Raw genomic sequence first — 18,928 nt, 5'->3', positions numbered from 1 at the left:
CAATATACTGAATGCAGTTTTAACATCATGTTTCACTTGATTTTATAACATATCAATCTATTTACAGTGGACAAAATGTTGTACGTGTTTTCCGACCAAACAAAAGAAACTGATACTTTGTACTCTAAACATCAATAGGGTAAATAAACCTATCCAATATATCCACTCACAGAAGCTACACAAGCTAGTAAAAGTACAATGAAGTCACTCAACCATGCAGGATCCTCAAAATTTCAATCCACAAAAAAGCTAACCGATACAATCCCTCAAGAATCTTGCTTGAGATGAAAAAATTGGTACTTTTTAAGGAGAACTCTAAGTTAGCAGAGACAAATGACTAAATGAGCCTTCTTTTTTTATATCAATGAGAAACCACTAAACAACACAGGGAGGCAAACACACAGCACAGAAACACATCAAGTCAAAATGTCAAATCCATCAAATTTTCTAGAGATGCCAAACAACAAAGATCCCATCTTTTAGTAATTCACTTCAGACAAGCATTAAACAACATCACCCAATTTTCATCGCCATTCAAGTAGTACACTGTAAGAAGCTTCTTCAATAAAACGCTAGCCCTCGTCTCCATAAAGGTCTTTCTGAAACCAAAACCCTTCTCCATAAATAAAACTCACTTTCTCTTGAGTAAAAACTTGATTTGTTTGTGATGCAAAGATAAAAAGATCCCTTTGAAATTGATGTTGTTTAGGAAGATTGGATCCCTTTGGAAAAATGCACAACTACAAAAGGCACCACTAATCTTCCCAAGTGACATGCACGAAATGCAAAGTAGTGCACAGTAACTAAAAAGCAACCTAATAAAGAAACCCATTTCTATCCATCTTCAGGCAACTACAAGCGAATAAATGCATCAGCACCATTATTAAGCTTATTCGCATATTATTAATCTGTAGAGAACAAAGAATATCAACTTACACAGTCTTTTGAGCTTCTAAACCAGAGAGTCCCAATGACCGTCCAAGCCCAAAGAAATGGATAGAGTAGCAAAGAAAGAATTGACAGGACCATTATTCTTCCACAGAAACGAGCATATCTTTGCTGCCACCCTACAAGCATAACGATTTGAAGGGACTTAGCTGCACAGATTGCCACCCCAGATATAAAAAAATAATAATAATAAAAATTAAAAAAAGAAAGCCAGGGCAATATTATGAAACTTCTTGGACTATCAAGGGCTCCCCCCCCCTCCCCAACTATCTATATATGCAACGGATATGTAGTTATGTACAAGTATTGTACTGCTTCCAATTAATCGCAACAATTACTCTATTAGAAATCCTATTAAGGAAAACCACATAAACAGATAATTTCAAACGAAAAAAGAATCGCAGAGATTGAAATCGAAACCTTAATAAAGGATACACACTTCAAAATCAGAAACCTAGCACAGTTAACCTAGGCGGAGCAAGAAGAAAGGTACTTACCACTTGAAATCGACGCCTCTGATGGCCATGGAGGTCGAGCTATGCACAAATCGTTGCGAGTGAGATACAAGATCCGACGATACTCATTTGAGCAAGAAAATGCTTGAATCGGACGCCGATCTTTCGCGGATGGAGAGAGGTTTTGGAAGTAGAAAAGAATACTTCAATTCAGAGTTAATTCGATGATTCTATTCATCTCACAATGAGGGTATATATACAAGTACAAATGAGTAGTCTAAGTCTAATAGGAAACAAACTTTCCATAATTACAGGATATCCTAATTAAATAAAACCCTAATTACATACAAATTTACAGTGATTCTACACTCCCTCTCAAGTTGGTGCATAGATGTCTATCATGTCCAACTTGTCAACCGAGCTGTCAAATACCTTCATGGACACTCCTTTAGTAAGAACATCAGCTAATTGCTCCTTTGAGTTTACAAATGGAAAACGAATAACCTTTCTGTCAAGATTTTCTTTAATAAAATGACAGTCAACCTCCACATGCTTTGTTCTATTATGCTGAACTGGATTATGTGCAATCTCAATGGCAGCTGTATTATCACAATGCAAATCCATAGACTTTTTAAGCTTGTAACCCAGGTCTTTCAAGACATTACGAATACACAACATTTCACAAACTCCATGTGCCATACCTCGGAACTCAGCTTCTGCACTTGATCTGGCAACGACTTTCTGCTTTTTGCTACGCCAAGTGACAAGCTTCCCTCCAACAAAAGTGAAGTACCCAGATGTAGAACGTCTGTCAGTTTTATCACTAACCCAATCTGTATTTGTGTACCCAACAACTTCCAATTCATCTTCTTTTTTTTTAAACAACAACCCTTTACCTAGCGCCATCTTCAAGTACCTCAAAATACGAAAGACTGCATCCATATGCTCTTCACTAGGACAATGCATAAATTTACTAACAACACTCACAACATAAGCAATATCAGGTCTAGTATGTGAAAGATAAATCAACCTTCCTAGCTACAAGACGTTGATACCTCCCTATATTAGTTGGAACTTGATCAGGATAAATAGCAAGTCTGTGATTCATCTCAATGGGTGTCTCCATTGGTCTGCAGTCCAGCATCCCGTTTCAGCAAGTAAATCAAGGACATACTTCCTTTGTGAAAGCAAAATCCCCTTCTTAGACCTTGCGACTTCAATACCCAGAAAATACTTCGGTTGTCTCAGATCCTTCATTTCAAACTCCTTTGACATATACTTTTGCAATTCATTCATCTCTTTAGGATCATCCCCTGTAACAATCATGTCATCAACATACACAATAAGAGCTGTAATCTTACCATTCTTGCGTTTGATAAACAAGGTATGGTCAGAATTGCCCTGTCTGTATCCAAAGGCTTTCATGGACTTTGAAAATCTTCCAAACCAAGCTCTTGGAGACTGCTTCAGGCCATACAAAGACTTCTTCAATTTACACACCTTGCCAACGTCACTTGGGTAATTCTTAACACCTGGGGGCACATCCATGTACACTTCTTCCTCCAAATTCCCATTAAGAAACGCATTCTTCACATCAAACTGGTGCAAGGGCCAATCTTTGTTTGCTGCAAGTGAGATTAGAATCCGGACAGTATTAATCTTTGCCACATGTGTAAAAGTCTCCTCATAATCAATGCAATAGCGTTGTGTATATCCTTTGGCAACCAACCTCACCTTATAGCTATTAATAGTTCCATCTGCATTAAGCTTCACAGTAAATACCCAACGACATCCTACAGTCTTCTTTCCAACCGACATAGGTACTAGTTCCCATGTTGCATTCTTTTGAAGAGCTTCCAATTCTTCATTCATTACCTTTGTCCATTTTGGATCGGTCAATGCATCCTGCACATTGCTAGGAATAGATACAGTAGATAATTGATCAACAACAAGTGCATGTGACCTAGAAATCCTATGGTTAGACATAAAATTAGCTATAGGGTATTTAGCTTTGGCTTTGATATCTGGTTCATATTGTTTCTTAGGAATTCCCTTGGTAACCCTTTGTGATTTGCTAGGTTCGACACTTTCTAACCCAGAAGACTCATTAAAGTTTAGGGGTACCTGAGGTGGATCATTCTGACCGCGATCTTCAGTTGGTGATGCAGAAGGGGGAATATCTTGTGTGTAAGCTTCATATACTTCTTGATTTTGATTCAAACTATCCAGAAAAGTCATCTCTTCTGTCTCGGAACTCATAACACTTTGTTGGGCAGTTGCATTTTCTGTCTCGGAATTCACAACGCTCTGTTCGGCAGTTGCATTTTCTGTTTCGGAATTCACAATGCTCTGTTCGGCAACTGCATTTTCTGTTTCAGAATTTCTACCTTCAAATTGTTCCTCCAAATTTTCCAAGTCTTCAAAGGCATCAAAATCAATAATAGAACGAGGATTCTCTTCACAACCTCTCTCCCCCCTGAAGGGAAGACTGAGAAGCTCCCCCTGAAGGGAAGACTGAGAAACTCCCCCTGAGTAATAAGGCTCGGATTCACTAAAAGCAACATCAAGAGAGACATGTATAGTGCCAATAAGAGGATCATAACATCAATAACCTTTCTGGAAGTCAGCATAACTAACAAATATACACTTACGGGCACGGGCATCAAGCTTGCTGCGTTGAGGCTTGGGAATATGAACATAAGCTGTGCACCCAAACACCCGGGGATCCAAATTAGGCATAGAAGGGATGGTAAAAAGTGTATGAAGCTTCTGATGAGGATCCTGAAACTCAATCACACGTGAAGGAGTACGGTTAATAAGATATGCTGCTGATTTCACTCCTTCTCCCTAATAGGACCGAGGTACATTCATGCCAAACAAGGAAGCACGAACAACTTCCATCAACTGTCTGTTCTTCCGTTCTGCTAAACCATTCTATTGAGGAGTATAAGAATTAGAGGTTTGATGACGAATTCCATGTGACCGGCAAAACTCAATCATAGGGCCATTCACAAGCTCTCCACCATTGTCAGACTGAAACACTCTGATGGATTGTTGATACTAAGTTGCCATCATTTTGTGAAATTCGGTAAACATTCCAAATACATCACTCTTATTCTTCAGTAATGACACCCATGTCATGCGAGTGCAATCATCAATAAACGTTACAAAATACCGAGCTCCAGAAAGAGAAGGAATTTTCGCAGGACCCCAGACATCAGAGTGAATCTTCATAAAAGAAACAGGACTTTTATTAAAACTTGGTGAATATGAAATATGGTGACTCTTGGCCAGTTCACAAATGTCACAATGGAAATCCAAATCACTAACAACTGAAAACAAATGAGGTTGCAGCTTCTTAAGATAACTAAATGATAGATGACCTAAACGGCGATGCCATAACCATACAGCTTCCTTCGCATTCTCTACCCCGTTGATCTGATCAGCTTGTCCCAAAATATGCTTCTGTTTCTTTCTAGTCTCTGTCAGATCTAGATAGTATGATTTCCCCCTTCTAACACCATAACCAAGAATCAGTCAAGTCAGAATGTCTTGAAACACACAGAAAGACGGATAGAAGGTCACAATACATGCAAGAGCTAAAATAATTTGACCAACAGACATGAGATTATAAGCTAGTAATGGAACAACTAAGACAAATTCAAGGGTTAGGGTATCAGATAAAGCAATAGAACCTTCTCCGGTGACCGGAGTTGGAGTACCATTAGCAGTAGAGACAATGTCTTGAGGGGAACATCTAAGGTTTTTCACAAGACTTGGGTCATTGGTCATGGTCAGATGCATCTGTATCAATTATCCATGTACTATTAAAAGTAACCTTACCCTTCATACCTGACTGCACTAAATTAGCAGAGGCATTGTCTAGGTAAACTTCCTCTGTAGTAGCAACAGCGGCCTTACCTAGATTCTTTCGCGGTTTCTTGGTGAAGTCTCACCAATCAGGGTAACCAATCACTTCATAGCACCGCTCCTTGCTATGACCTAATTCCCCACAGATAATGCACCTTTTGTTTGCATATGGATTTGGTTTACCCAGAGGACGGCGTGGAGAGGGTCCTGAGAAGCCTGGAGGAGGACCCTGTTTGCGTTTAGCCATAACAGAAAATTCGGTAGTTACCGAATGCCACATAGCCTATTTCTCTGATTGCACCATTGAAGAATTTAGGATTTTCGCAGGATTGGATTTTCTAGGGTTTCAAGATGGATATGAATGTTTTGGAAAAAAAAAGTTGTTTTTTTTTTCTTTTTCCGAAAAAAGGTAGGGTGATTGTGGTTTGAAATTCAGGATGGTTTGATTTCAACGGTGGTGGTACGCAGCGGTTTGTGGTGTTCTTCGGGATTCAGGATTCAAAGGATGCAGCGCAAGTTCAAAGGATTGAACCTGCTCTGATACCAAGTAGAAAAGAATACTTCAATTCAGGGTTAATTCGATGATTCTATTCATCCCACAATGAGGGTACATATATAAGTACAAAAGAGTAGTCTAACTCTAATAGGAAACAAACTTTCCATAATTACAGGATATCCTAATTAAATAAAATCCTAATTACATACAAATTTACAGCGATTCTACATTGGAGAGAACAGAGGTCGCCGGAAAAAGAGAGAGGCAGTGAGGGAGTGAACGGTGAAACACCACTGAGTCGGCGAGTTGGAGTCTATGGACTCCGAGATGAAATACATTAGATATTGGAAGAAGGAAGATTGAAATGAGATCCCTCTTTTTTGTTTTTATTTTTTCAATCAAAACAAAAGAAGAAGAAAAATTAATATACTTTGATAAAAAAAAAAAAAAAAACTTTATAACTCATTTACGGCATGCTTGAAAAGTAAGTCGTAAAATACTAGTAAAAAAACTCATTTACAGCATGACAGCACACATAAGATGCACGCCGTGAGTGACTCAAATGAAAACATTCTGACGGCACACATGAGATGTGCGCCGTAAATGATAGTGTTTTACGGCGCACGTCAAATGTACGCCGTAAAAGATCAATTTTACTGTAGTAACGCTTTCCTTTTGTAATTTGTTATATTAATTTCTTATTCATCTTCCGCTTGTTCCACTAGTAACTAGTTCTTCCACATTCACCAAGGTAGCCTTCTTCCTCAAAGAGAGGTCCAAGCCAACTGGATCAACTCCATCTCCAATCACCACGATTTGATCTCCGTTTTCCTCATTGAAAGCCACTGAATTGACACCTGCAACAGTAATTAAATCACCATCATGGTAATCAAAACAAGTATATAATTCACTCCTTCCCTTCAATTTTCATGAGAGCGCCTGCTCTCCACCCCGGGTGGTTCTCCAACAGGCCTATTAACAGTGCGTGGGTTTCACGCTTTGTTGATGTTTGGAATACCAAAAAAACCATTGAGGTCAGTAAATTTATGTTCATTGCAATCACATGCAGTGCACATGTTTCATAACTGGATCAAAACGCTCTCAATCTGAAGTTCATCAACCATAACCTTTGCACTGACTTTGGGAGAGTCTGAAGGAGTTTGAATCTCATCAACCCAAACTTTGGTACCTCACGCCCACCGTCTACCACCTCCATTGCCGCCTTCAGCTTCGCTCCCCCGGTGATCACCTCGAGTTCGGTAAGGGTTTTTGTTTGTGGGTTTGATTTCATTTCCTCTGTCCTGAAAACCTGAAATTTTGGGTGGATTGGATTCGATAAAATGTTGGGTTTTGTTTTCTGATGAGAATAGATGAACAAGTTTATATCCTTATTGGAGAATTAGGAATAGATGAACAAGTTTGTATCTTTATTGGAGAATTGGACTTTCTCTGTATCTTGATCTGGCTTTCTAATTGTGCTCTTAGAACTATTGAGTCTATGTTCGCTTCTCTGCTTTGTCTATTCAAAACCGGTGGAAGGGTTTAACTTTGCTTCCTTTCAATTTCTGATCTTTTTTTCGTGCAGCATGACATACCGTACAACATATATAATAGAATTTGGAATAGACTCACTTTACTGTTATCAATATCTGCAATCAGAATCACAGAAGAAACTTACAGTGCCTTTAATATGGGTAGACATATATCTCTGGGTAAAAGACCACACCAGCAGCAAACAAGTCATATACAAAGTATAGATTTTGATGTTCACAGTTTATTTATAATATCCTTGATAACTTAGCCACCACTGAAGCAAATGCATGTTTTATGCAGATGTCTGTCAATTTCCTGAAATTTGAAAAGAGACATTGGTGACAGTCTTGCTACATTTTGGATTTTTGGCAGGTTATTCACAGCTTTTGTCTTTGAAGTTGCTCTTGCAGTTTATCATTTGTGAATGTTTTGTTGTTTTGTGCACTACTTGAAGTATATTTGACTTGCAGTCTGGGTTGAAGCTCCACTTGGCTTTGGTTTACTACTGAGATGTCGCATATCACAGGCCTTTCAACTATATTACATTTTTGCCAAGGAATAATTTTATACTCGAGAAGTATTTGATCAGATCATTATGCTGGTGTATCTCTATATGTTCTGAAAATCAATTCATACAGATATTTAGGTTGCATTTTATTGGATCGATGTGGTAAACTTGTTTGCAATCAATATTTCAGGAGGTGTCCACCACCAATCAGATATGCTGGTATGGTATCTATTCTGCAACCAAAAACTTGGCATGAGGAACAACGATCAAACCTCCCAAACTGGTAGAAATTTTGCTAGAGTCCTGTTCTTGAGGTGCTCTTTGGCTTCTTGTTGGTCATGATGAGGGCTTCCAGCAGCTTGTGTTTGTTTAACCCTGCACTAAGTGGGATGTAGAACTAATTTGATTGTCAGTTATGTCCAGGGTTAAGTTTATGCTTGATAGAGTTGAACAACTTTTTATCAAAACTTACGAGTTACGTTCGATACTAATGTATGATTAGCGACAATCAACATGCGGTTTAATAAATTGTGGTTCCAATGTTCACCACAAAATAAAGCTCCTCAAGCATCTCCCCTACTAATGCAGGAGCTGAATGACTGATAGCTCTACCCCTAAGCCAACACAAGCAACATATTGCAGTCTCTTCTAGATCATGCCTGTTTCCTTGCCCCCGTATGGTAGAAGGATCCATCTAGGTGATTCCGGTAACCACCACATTCGAATTCCCATAATTACTGCCAAATGGATGCTAGGTCCATACATATACCGCCAACCACCAAATACGTCCGCTAAATACCAACTGCATAACAAAACAACCATCCCAAACACTATAAAGAACTCCTCCAGAGATAATAGTTGACCTCGTATTTGACTTGGAGCTGTCTCAGCCATTTACATAGGAGCAGCATGCATTGCCAGTCCAATGTCTGTACCAAATACAAGGAGCCCAATCAAACTGGGAAGTAAGGTGCTAATGCCGTTATTAGAGCTCCAAAAGAATACAATACAGCAGCCGAAATCAACTCATCGTTGAAGACTAACAAAGAGCCAATCAAGGCACCAGATAATGAGCCACTAGTTATGAGACCAATTTGCAGAGATGACAAGGTCATACTATGATACTTGTGGCTGACTCTAGGGAAATTCTAGCACAAGCTGTGGCACCAATATCATAGCCATATACTAGTCCTTCAAGAGCTGAGAATAAAAATGTGAGTATTGCGAGAAGAAAAGAATAATTTTGTGAATTTTTATGCACTCCATGAAGAAGAGGCTCCTTTGCACCACCAATGTCACCCGAACCTGAAACCTTTCTCACCTTGCCCCTCAATCTTTCCCATAACTGCAATTACAATAGAAACACACAGCTATTTACATATCTTCAGATAAACACACATACAAATGTAAAGCATATTTAAAAGCAATTAGCAATATCCATCAGTATTCTTCCATAATATGTTTAACTCTATTTTACTCAACATCTCATGAGCCTTTCTAAAACGGTAGGACCTCATCTTAGAAAACCTTTCAAAAACTTAAAGCAATATTGTTGCCTCTGAAAATCACCTCGGCCTATACAGCCGAGGGATCAAGGAACATATGTCCTTCTTGATGAATAGATGCGGAGCGTGCCAGCACACGGCCAGAAGGCCAAGTGTGCAACTGTATGTGTAGTGGATGTAGATCTGACTTATCAAGCAATCGTTAGCCGAGGAAGGAACTTATTCTCGGCTGCGGTTCGATGCCTCTAGATTAAGGACTTGATGGCTGAAGGTCGGGTGAGTTAGGTGTGGTTGTGAGAGTATAAGTAAATATGAGATTAATAGCTACTATGAATAACACGATTAAACAAGTAAAGCATAAAGACAATAAGGAGCAAATAAAAGATAATAGCAACGAAACTGAAAACTAGAATGGCTGCAAATTATTAACTGTTGTTTGAAAGAAAACAAAGAGAACAATTCAAAATCGATACTAGGCTACAAGAAAGATAAAGTAACTAAGATTGTAACTAGCAGAGCAAATAAACTAAAGTAACAGACGGAAATTCTACCTAAGCAAAAGGTAAAACGAAATAAGAAAAGCTTGATGGCTTGAGTTTCTGGAGTTGTGTGTGTTTGTCTTCTGTCGATGCTTCTATTTATATCGGCTGCTTTATGACTTGAACTGATCTCTTGACTCTTTGAAGTTGAGTGGAATTCGGCCTCTTCTTGCCTCAGTGACTCTATCTTGATTCGACTTCAATACTTATCGTCGGCTGACTTGACGCTGGACTCTATCCGGATTGGCTTTGATGGACGTCATCAACGGCTGCAATTAATCTTGAAGTAGGCTATCTTGGATTGAATTCTCCTTATCGGCTGACATGAATTTCAAGTCGACTGAAATACTACTTGATCAAATTTCATCTTTATCGTTTATTGGCCTCTCTGACAATCGGCCATTAACCTTCTAAGTTGAGTTCGGATTGGAAACCAATTAGAGTATTGGCCAATGGGCTTTTAGACAATAAACCAATGACTACGAGCCGGCCGATAACCAATAACCTAGCTTCGTCTGACTCATCTTGGACTAACTGAAGTGTCCACTTATTCATCGGCCAACATTTCTAGCTACCGGCCCAAATTACTTGTAGAGCGGCTTATTGTAATCAGAAATGACTATGCACATTAGTTATGACCCAGTGGCCATGCAAATGTGGGTACAAACATTGCCCCCCAAGTTTCTTAAGCGTCGGCGACATTCGCCGAGTGGTTGAGAAATTTGAGTCAACTTGGCCCCCAAATCGACTTCTGAAAACGTAGGTATATACATTCTTCATGACCTCCCTGACGGCTGGAACATACTTCCTTCATCAAATGAGGTTTCAGGACATCAACTTAAGCGTTACGCTCTCTCTCAATAATTTAACAAACCAAATGTATTGGCCGAATGAGATTTCAGAAAATCGGCTAATTTGGCGAACCAAATTTAATGGCCGATATCCAAGCTGATAAGTTGGCCGCTATACCTATGCTCTAGTACGTAAGTAAGCAGACAACTTGAGAAAATGATATTTGAATAGGGAAGGGAGCTGCTCGCTAGTAAGCCAAACCAAGTTAAGTAGGATAACACGGGAATATTGGTGGCCAACAATTTAATAGATACATGGAAGTCAATGACTATTAATTTTCAAATCGGCCAACAGAAGAGCGAGTAGGCAAATCGGCTAACGAATGCCAACAATTAATTTACTCGAGTTTAGCCGATTGATAGAACTAGAGTTGGCCAACAAGTGAGAGTGAATCATGGAAGCCAACAAGTGAAAAATGCTAAGTATTAGCCAACAAACAAAAAAATATCACAAGAAAACCAATTTGTTGCTCTTGCTGGCCAACACATGAAAAAATCTCAAATTGGCTAAGTACAACAGAGTAAGCAAAATGGCTAGCAAAGGCCAATAAAGAACTCCATAAAGATCCTATTTGAGTAGCCGATAGTAAAACTCTAGTTGGCCATTAAATGAGTGGCTAGTGGGAGCCAACTGATGAAAAAAATGCCAAGAATTGGCCAACTCAAGTGAAGACATTACAAGAAAGCCAAGGTGTAGCTCATGTTGGCCAACACATGAAAAAGTTTCAAGTTTGCCAATAAGCAAGAAAATCTAAGTTTGGCCAACACAAGAGAGTAAGCCATCAAGGGAGACTATTTTCAAGTTGGCCAAAATGAGGGAGGGTAAGCCAACACATGAAAAATTTAAGTTGGCCAACAGAGAGAGAGGGTCAGCCAACACACAATATATTTAAGTTGGCCAAATGCATGAGGAAATTCAAGTCAGCCAACTCAAAATGAAAGTTGGTAGACAACTCAAAAGAAAGTGGCAGCCAAATGAAAATGAAAGTTGGTAGACAACTCAAAAGAAAGTGGCAGCCAAATGAAAGAATAGTCAGCCAACGCAATGAAAACTTGGCAGCCAACTCCCTTCGTCTTTCTTTCTCTTCTTTCGGGTTGGCTGTGCACCCATTTTTCTACGGGTCGACCCATTTGTGATTTTCACTTTTCCCTTTTATTATTCTTTCCCTTCTTATCATTTCAGCTCCTCACGACCACATGTTAACTCTTCCTTCTCTCTTTGACAAAAAAACACAAACCAAGCTTTGCTGTGGGTGGTCTTCAAGCTCCCACAGACCCATCTTCAAATCTATCAAATTTTCAACAAGTGAACTAGGCATGGAAGGAGTAGGTGATGAAATCAGCTATCATCATTACACGAAAGGTACGATCTTGAACTTTTTACTTGACATGGAGAACCAGAAAACTCAGATTTGCCAAATCTGATGAATATCTCTTCTGCAGATCTTGAACTCGGCATCTTATAGTCATCTATTCCATTGTTCTAAAGTTGAAATCAAGGCTGGGTATCTCGAATTTGAACAAATTCCACTCTAACGGAGCTGTATAATGACTGGGTAACCTTGAATTGCAGGTATAGCTCTTGCTTTTGAAATGCAATTTCGTATTTTGGGGTAGTTAGTTGTGCAATTATAGCATTCTGCACTTGTGTTCTTATTTTCCCAGAAATCTACAGTATATGCCATGAACTAAACTGACTGCAATTAAGCACTCGATGGGGACGTCTTTGAGCTACCCATAAAACTTGTCCTCTGCTTGTAATTGCTCTTCATCGGCCGATGTTTGTATTTTTTTTTTTTTTTTTTTTGAAAACTGGAATGCTGCAGTTCTTTCAAAATCCCAGGCCGATGTGGTTCATGTTGCCAGGCCGATGTGGCCGTGTGGTTCTTTCAATGCTGCAGTTTTTGAGTACCATGCAATTAATGTGTACTGCAGTTCTTTCAAATTCCCAGGCTTTTAACTTGATGCAATTAACCAAACACCATTTTTTTTTATTTTGTTTTCTGACCCGTTTCTTTTTCAAAGGCCTGCAGCCATCAATCATGAATAGCATTAATTAATGAATAGCATTAATTGATAATTGTGGCCTCATATCCACTACAAATACCACTTCGTGTGTTGTGCAGCCATCAACTTTTTTTTTTTTTTTTTTTTTGGCTGCAATGGGTATCAATTAATTGTAATTACAATTATAATATGTGCAGCAATTATATGAGGCCCCAAGAAACCCACAGGTATAACATGGCCGTTAATCAACCATGTGCAATTATATTAGGGTGTCAATCATGTGCAGCAATTGTTGACAAGTTCCCCTTTTTTTTTTTTATTCATCAAAGATGACTTTTGACTTTCATTTTTAATGACCCATAGTCAAATAATGTAGTTAGACACAACTTCATAATTATCATGAACCTATGAAGTATAATTAATGCCAATTTGTGAACATAGCATTATCTAAGTTTGCCCAGACTTGCTTTAATGCAATTAGTCACATACAAATTTTCTTTCCCATGTGCAATTGGCCATATATATATATATATATATATATATATATATATATATATATATATATATATCGAGAATGTCTTGGCTCATATGCATGTAATATGCTTTTGCCCCCCCAAGTTTCGTGGTTTTCGGTGAATAGCACCGAATAACTAGAAACTTGGTTTACGCTGAGAAACATGGTGTGCTAACCAATTATGCTCTATATCATGTAGGACTTGGTTGTCCAAGCAATGGCTTCGAAAGGGACCGGAGAAGATAATTATGAAGGCAAGCAAAAAAGTATCACCAAACGCTCATTTGCATTGGCGGAAGCACTAAGTCAAGCCACTGAAAAGAATGCCTCGGCCTTCATGAATAGAATAACACAACGAGTCCAGAATGAAGGTGGGGTACGTCAACTTGGCCCAAGTTTCCAGAGTGATATACCGGCTGATGTGGAAAAATTTTGAGCCAGCATGAAGTGGATGATTCTAGCTATTTCAGTGAAGGAAAAGCATGGGGAGCATGGGGAAGAAAACCAGGGAAATGGCCTGGTGAAACGGCCAACTGGATTCCATGGGTAGAACGAGTCGAGAAGCGATTTGGGGAAATATGGAAACGACTTGGGATCTATGACGCCATCAAGCTGTCCACCATTACTATTCCTTGTGACCGCTCCTTGCTGGCTGCCGCTATGTGTTTTTGGAGTTCACAAACAAACTCTCTGGAGCTTCAGTTTGGTGCACTTAGTCCGACCTTGATTGATATAGCGGCCATTATAGGCCTGCCGCCACATGGGCAAGTGGTGGACATTGTATTTGCAGAAGGAAAGTTTAACATTGATCTTGGTGGTGACCTAAGAGATCGAAGTAAGGGCAGACCAGCCGTTGCCAATTATAATACATGGATTGAGGTGTTTAACAGCGGCTTGGGAAATAAATCACTTGATAGTATTGGCAGTCCAGAAGAGAAAGAGGAAAACCAGCAGGAGACAATGGAAGTAACTCATGTAGAGCATGCTGCGTTTCTTGCCTTTTGGATATGTAAGTACTTAGTGTGCACAACTTCTAAAAAAGTGAATGTGGAGTACTACAAGTTGGCTGAAGCATTAGCAAGTAAAGAAGTACAAGAGAGCGATCAGCCATTAGCTCTTGGTCCATTTGTGCTTGCCCACTTATACAGATGTCTTCACCATTGTGTGACCGAAGGACTGAACCCAAATTGGTCTGGGCCATTGTGGATTTTTCAGTTGTGGCTGCACACTTACTTTCCCACTTTCAGACAGCCGGGTTTAGCATTGGCCGTTGACACTACTCTTGGACAACAATTGGCTCCTCTTGATTTACTTCCTCATTCGGCAGAAGAGTGTTTTGAGGTGTTGTTCAAGTGTCCAGAGTTTTCTGCAGAACAGTTTGCCGTTTGTTTCAGTAGGAAGTATCCACCTTACCTTGCAATGGATATCAGCCAACACGCCTCAGAAAGTGAGACGAGATGGGAGACTGCGTGTTCAGCTTGGAAGAGTGCAATAGGTATGAGGGATCTCTTCTGGGGTGCCAATACTATCAAGTGATTTATTTCCCAAGCCGCTGATAAACACCTCAATCCATGTATTATAATTGGCAACGGCTGGTCTGCCCTTACTTCGATCTCTTAGGTCACCACCAAGATCAATGTCAAACTTTCCTTCTGCAAATACAATGTCCACCACTTGCCCATGTGGCGGCAGGCCTATAATGGCCGCTATATCAATCAAGGTCGGACTAAGTGCACCAAACTGAAGCTCCAGAGAGTTTGTTTGTGAACTCCAAAAACACATAGCGGCAGCCAGCAAGGAGCGGTCACAAGGAATAGTAATGGTGGACAGCTTGATGGCGTCATAGATCCCAAGTCGTTTCCATATTTCCCCAAATCGCTTCTCGACTCGTTCTACCCATGGAATCCAGTTGGCCGTTTCACCAGGCCATTTCCCTGGTTTTCTTCCCCATGCTCCCCATGCTTTTCCTTCACTGAAATAGCTAGAATCATCCACTTCATGCTGGCTCAAAATTTTTTCCACATCAGCCGGTATATCACTCTGGAAACTTGGGCCAAGTTGACGTACCCCACCTTCATTCTGGACTCGTTGTGTTATTCTATTCATGAAGGCCGAGGCATTCTTTTCAGTGGCTTGACTTAGTGCTTCCGCCAATGCAAATGAGCGTTTGGTGATACTTTTTTGCTTGCCTTCATAATTATCTTCTCCGGTCCCTTTCGAAGCCATTGCTTGGACAACCAAGTCCTACATGATATAGAGCATAATTGGTTAGCACACCATGTTTCTCAGCGTAAACCAAGTTTCTAGTTATTCGGTGCTATTCACCGAAAACCACGAAACTTGGGGGGGCAAAAGCATATTACATGCATATGAGCCAAGACATTCTCGATATATATATATATATATATATATATATATATATATATATATATGGCCAATTGCACATGGGAAAGAAAATTTGTATGTGACTAATTGCATTAAAGCAAGTCTGGGCAAACTTAGATAATGCTATGTTCACAAATTGGCATTAATTATACTTCATAGGTTCATGATAATTATGAAGTTGTGTCTAACTACATTATTTGACTATGGGTCATTAAAAATGAAAGTCAAAAGTCATCTTTGATGAATAAAAAAAAAAAGGGGAACTTGTCAACAATTGCTGCACATGATTGACACCCTAATATAATTGCACATGGTTGATTAACGGCCATGTTATACCTGTGGGTTTCTTGGGGCCTCATATAATTGCTGCACATATTATAATTGTAATTACAATTAATTGATACCCATTGCAGCCAAAAAAAAAAAAAAAAAAAAGTTGATGGCTGCACAACACACGAAGTGGTATTTGTAGTGGATATGAGGCCACAATTATCAATTAATGCTATTCATTAATTAATGCTATTCATGATTGATGGCTGCAGGCCTTTGAAAAAGAAACGGGTCAGAAAACAAAATAATAAAAAAATGGTGTTTGGTTAATTGCATCAAGTTAAAAGCCTGGGAATTTGAAAGAACTGCAGTACACATTAATTGCATGGTACTCAAAAACTGCAGCATTGAAAGAACCACACGGCCACATCGGCCTGGCAACATGGACCACATCGGCCTGGGATTTTGAAAGAACTGCAGCATTCCAGTTTTCAAAAAAAAAAAAAAAAAAAAAAAAAATATTTTGCCAGGCCGAATATCAAAGATTGGGGTTGCTTACTGTAACTCATGATTCGATTTCCAGGGGCTTCGACAACATGAAAATAGTCCGGGCATCTTGCTAAATACGTCATATAGAAACATATTAAACTGCAAATATTGAACCCATACTCAGTGTAAACATAATCGGCAAATCTCAGAATATATATATATAGGGTCCTTGCCCCAAAGCACTAAAATTGAATAAAATGATCTCACTTACCCCAGCAACATATTTTTATTCTCCTCCACCCAAATTAATGTAAAAAGACAATTTTACCCTCAGCCTAATTAATAAATTACAAATTATGCCACTCTCCTCTCTCTCTCTCTCTCTCTCTCTCTCTCTCTCTCTCTCTCTCTCTCTCTCTCTCTCTCCGGTGAAGGATTGGGCCGGCGACATTAGAGTGGGTTTCACAGTCGGTGAAGTCCGACCCGGCCACATTGGAGCTGGTTTCGACCGTTTCGTAGCCAGCGTAGTCCGATCCCAGTCGCCGCAAAGCCGATTGCGGCGTTTCGATCGACGAGCAGAATCACTACCACCTCATGGCAGAGATCGGCGACTGTTTCGGTGTTGGGCTCCGACGTTTAAGTCGGCGACTCCGGCGTTGAAGTCAGTGACTATGCTTGCAGTCTTGTCGGCGTGGGTGTTCAGGCCGGTGGTTCGAGCAGTTGAAGGTGCTATGATCACTTTGGTAGCAAACCTTCAGACGGTTGCTACAGTTGAAGGTGAGAGAGATAGAGAGAGATAGGTGGGTGCCCAGATCATTTTCTGGGTGCCCGATCAATTTTTTATTTTTTTTAAGTAATGGGACAGAAAAAGAGGGGGGAAAAAGGGTTTTGAATGTCTATTGAGAGGCAATAGACATCTATTGGGGGGCAGTAGACGTTTTGAATTGATGTAATCTCCTCGTTTTTTTTTCTTTAATCAAAGTTTTATTTGTCTAATTTTAAAAAATAAATTGGTATTAGGGGGCAATAGACGTCTATTGGGGGGCAATACAGGTTTATTCAGAGGGCAATAAACCTCTCCGACCCCATATGAGATCTACAACAACCTCTTTGGAGACTTCCGGCGAGGTTTCATAAACGTCTATTGCCCCCCCCATAGACGTCTATTGGAGGGCAATACATGGCTGATAGTCGTCTATTGGGGGGCAATAGACTATCGGGGCAATAGACGTCTATTTGGGGCAAAAAAAACCTTTCCGGTGAGATTTTCAGCAAAATCCGGTGACCGGAATCTGGCAAAAGTTGGCCTGATTCCCGCGGCGGGTGACCGGATTCTGGCGAAGGTTGGCCAGATTCCGGCAGCCAGTGGCCTGGCTCCGGTGAAATCTCCTATGGTTTCTCTCTCCTCCATTTTTTCTCTCTCTCTCTCTCTAAGTTTTAAAGGGGTGAGGGTAAAATGGTATTAAAAAAAAATTAAAAAACAAAAAAAAAATCTTAATGGGGTATTAGGGAAGACCTCCTTAGAGTGTTTTGGATAGGAGGGAATTAAAAAAACTTAATGGGGTAAGTGGGAAAAAATCTCTAAAAATGGGGTAAATGGACAAAAACCCATATATATATATAGGATTTTTCCTCAGGTGCGGACGTCCGTACCGAAATTTCGGTACGGATTTCCGGTTTTCACCCACTTTCCGATCACATATTTTGATCTTAACTGTTCAGCTTTTAGATCCAAATATATAGATCATCCCCGCAAAATTTCAGCAAATTTGGTGATCGTTAAGGCATCCAAAACTGCAATTTACACGAATGAACCGGAACTGTTCGTGTACATTGTTGTAATTTGCAGTTTTGGATGCCTTAACGATCACCAAATTGGCTGAAATTTTACAGAGGTGATCTATACATTAGGATCTAAAAACTGAACGGTTAAGATGTGAAAATGTGATCGGAAAGTGGGGGAAAACGGGAAATCCGTACCGTCCGCACCGTAGCCTGACTGTGTGTGTGTGTGTATATATATATATATATATATTTATATATCATCAACAACTAGAAAAATAAAAGAACTTACAATTTTATTGAGGTGGTCGAGATTGACCGAAGCAAAACGAAGCAGATCATTGTAGAAAAATTTGTGAATTGTAGTTTCGCTATGTTGAGAATATTATGTATTAGTTAAGAATATTATGTAATTAAGAATAGATTTCTTGTATCTTTTGTATATTTAGGAAATCATGTACATGAGGATTATGGCATTATCTGTATCCCTAGATTATAGAGTTTCCTTGTTGATCAAGGTTGTATATCTGTATATATTGATGATTATCAATAGAAGGAAAACTAATTCAATCACAATTATAACTCTTTATGGTATCAGAGCTAGGCAACGTCCTGACTCTTCTTTTCTCTACAAATTCTTTTGCAGCCTTTATCCTTCTTCGTTTTCCCTAACCTTTTATGGCTGGAGACTATATCTTTTCTGAAACTCCCAATGGTGGCAGCGGCACCAACGGCACCTCCTCTGATGAATCTGCAAATCCACTATTCCTCCATCA

The 18,928-nt window shown here is 39.6% G+C and overlaps 2 long non-coding RNA genes across 2 annotated transcripts; both read left to right on the top strand.

The window, feature by feature from the left end:
• The first annotated feature begins 6,565 nt into the window (after nucleotides 1–6,565).
• LOC112166492 lies at nucleotides 6,566–8,368 on the top strand. Its single transcript, XR_005799087.1, has 3 exons — nucleotides 6,566–7,028; nucleotides 7,603–7,674; nucleotides 8,001–8,368. It is a non-coding gene; the product is annotated as an uncharacterized LOC112166492 (long non-coding RNA).
• Nucleotides 8,369–11,768: 3,400 nt separating this feature from the next.
• LOC112167740 lies at nucleotides 11,769–12,928 on the top strand. Its single transcript, XR_002923909.2, has 3 exons — nucleotides 11,769–12,068; nucleotides 12,149–12,278; nucleotides 12,910–12,928. It is a non-coding gene; the product is annotated as an uncharacterized LOC112167740 (long non-coding RNA).
• The last annotated feature ends 6,000 nt before the right edge of the window (nucleotides 12,929–18,928 follow it).

Source organism: Rosa chinensis, chromosome 5 (genome assembly GCF_002994745.2).
Source record: "Rosa chinensis cultivar Old Blush chromosome 5, RchiOBHm-V2, whole genome shotgun sequence".
Classification (NCBI taxonomy): domain Eukaryota; kingdom Viridiplantae; phylum Streptophyta; class Magnoliopsida; order Rosales; family Rosaceae; genus Rosa; species Rosa chinensis.
This window is presented reverse-complemented; position numbering and strand designations above follow the sequence as displayed.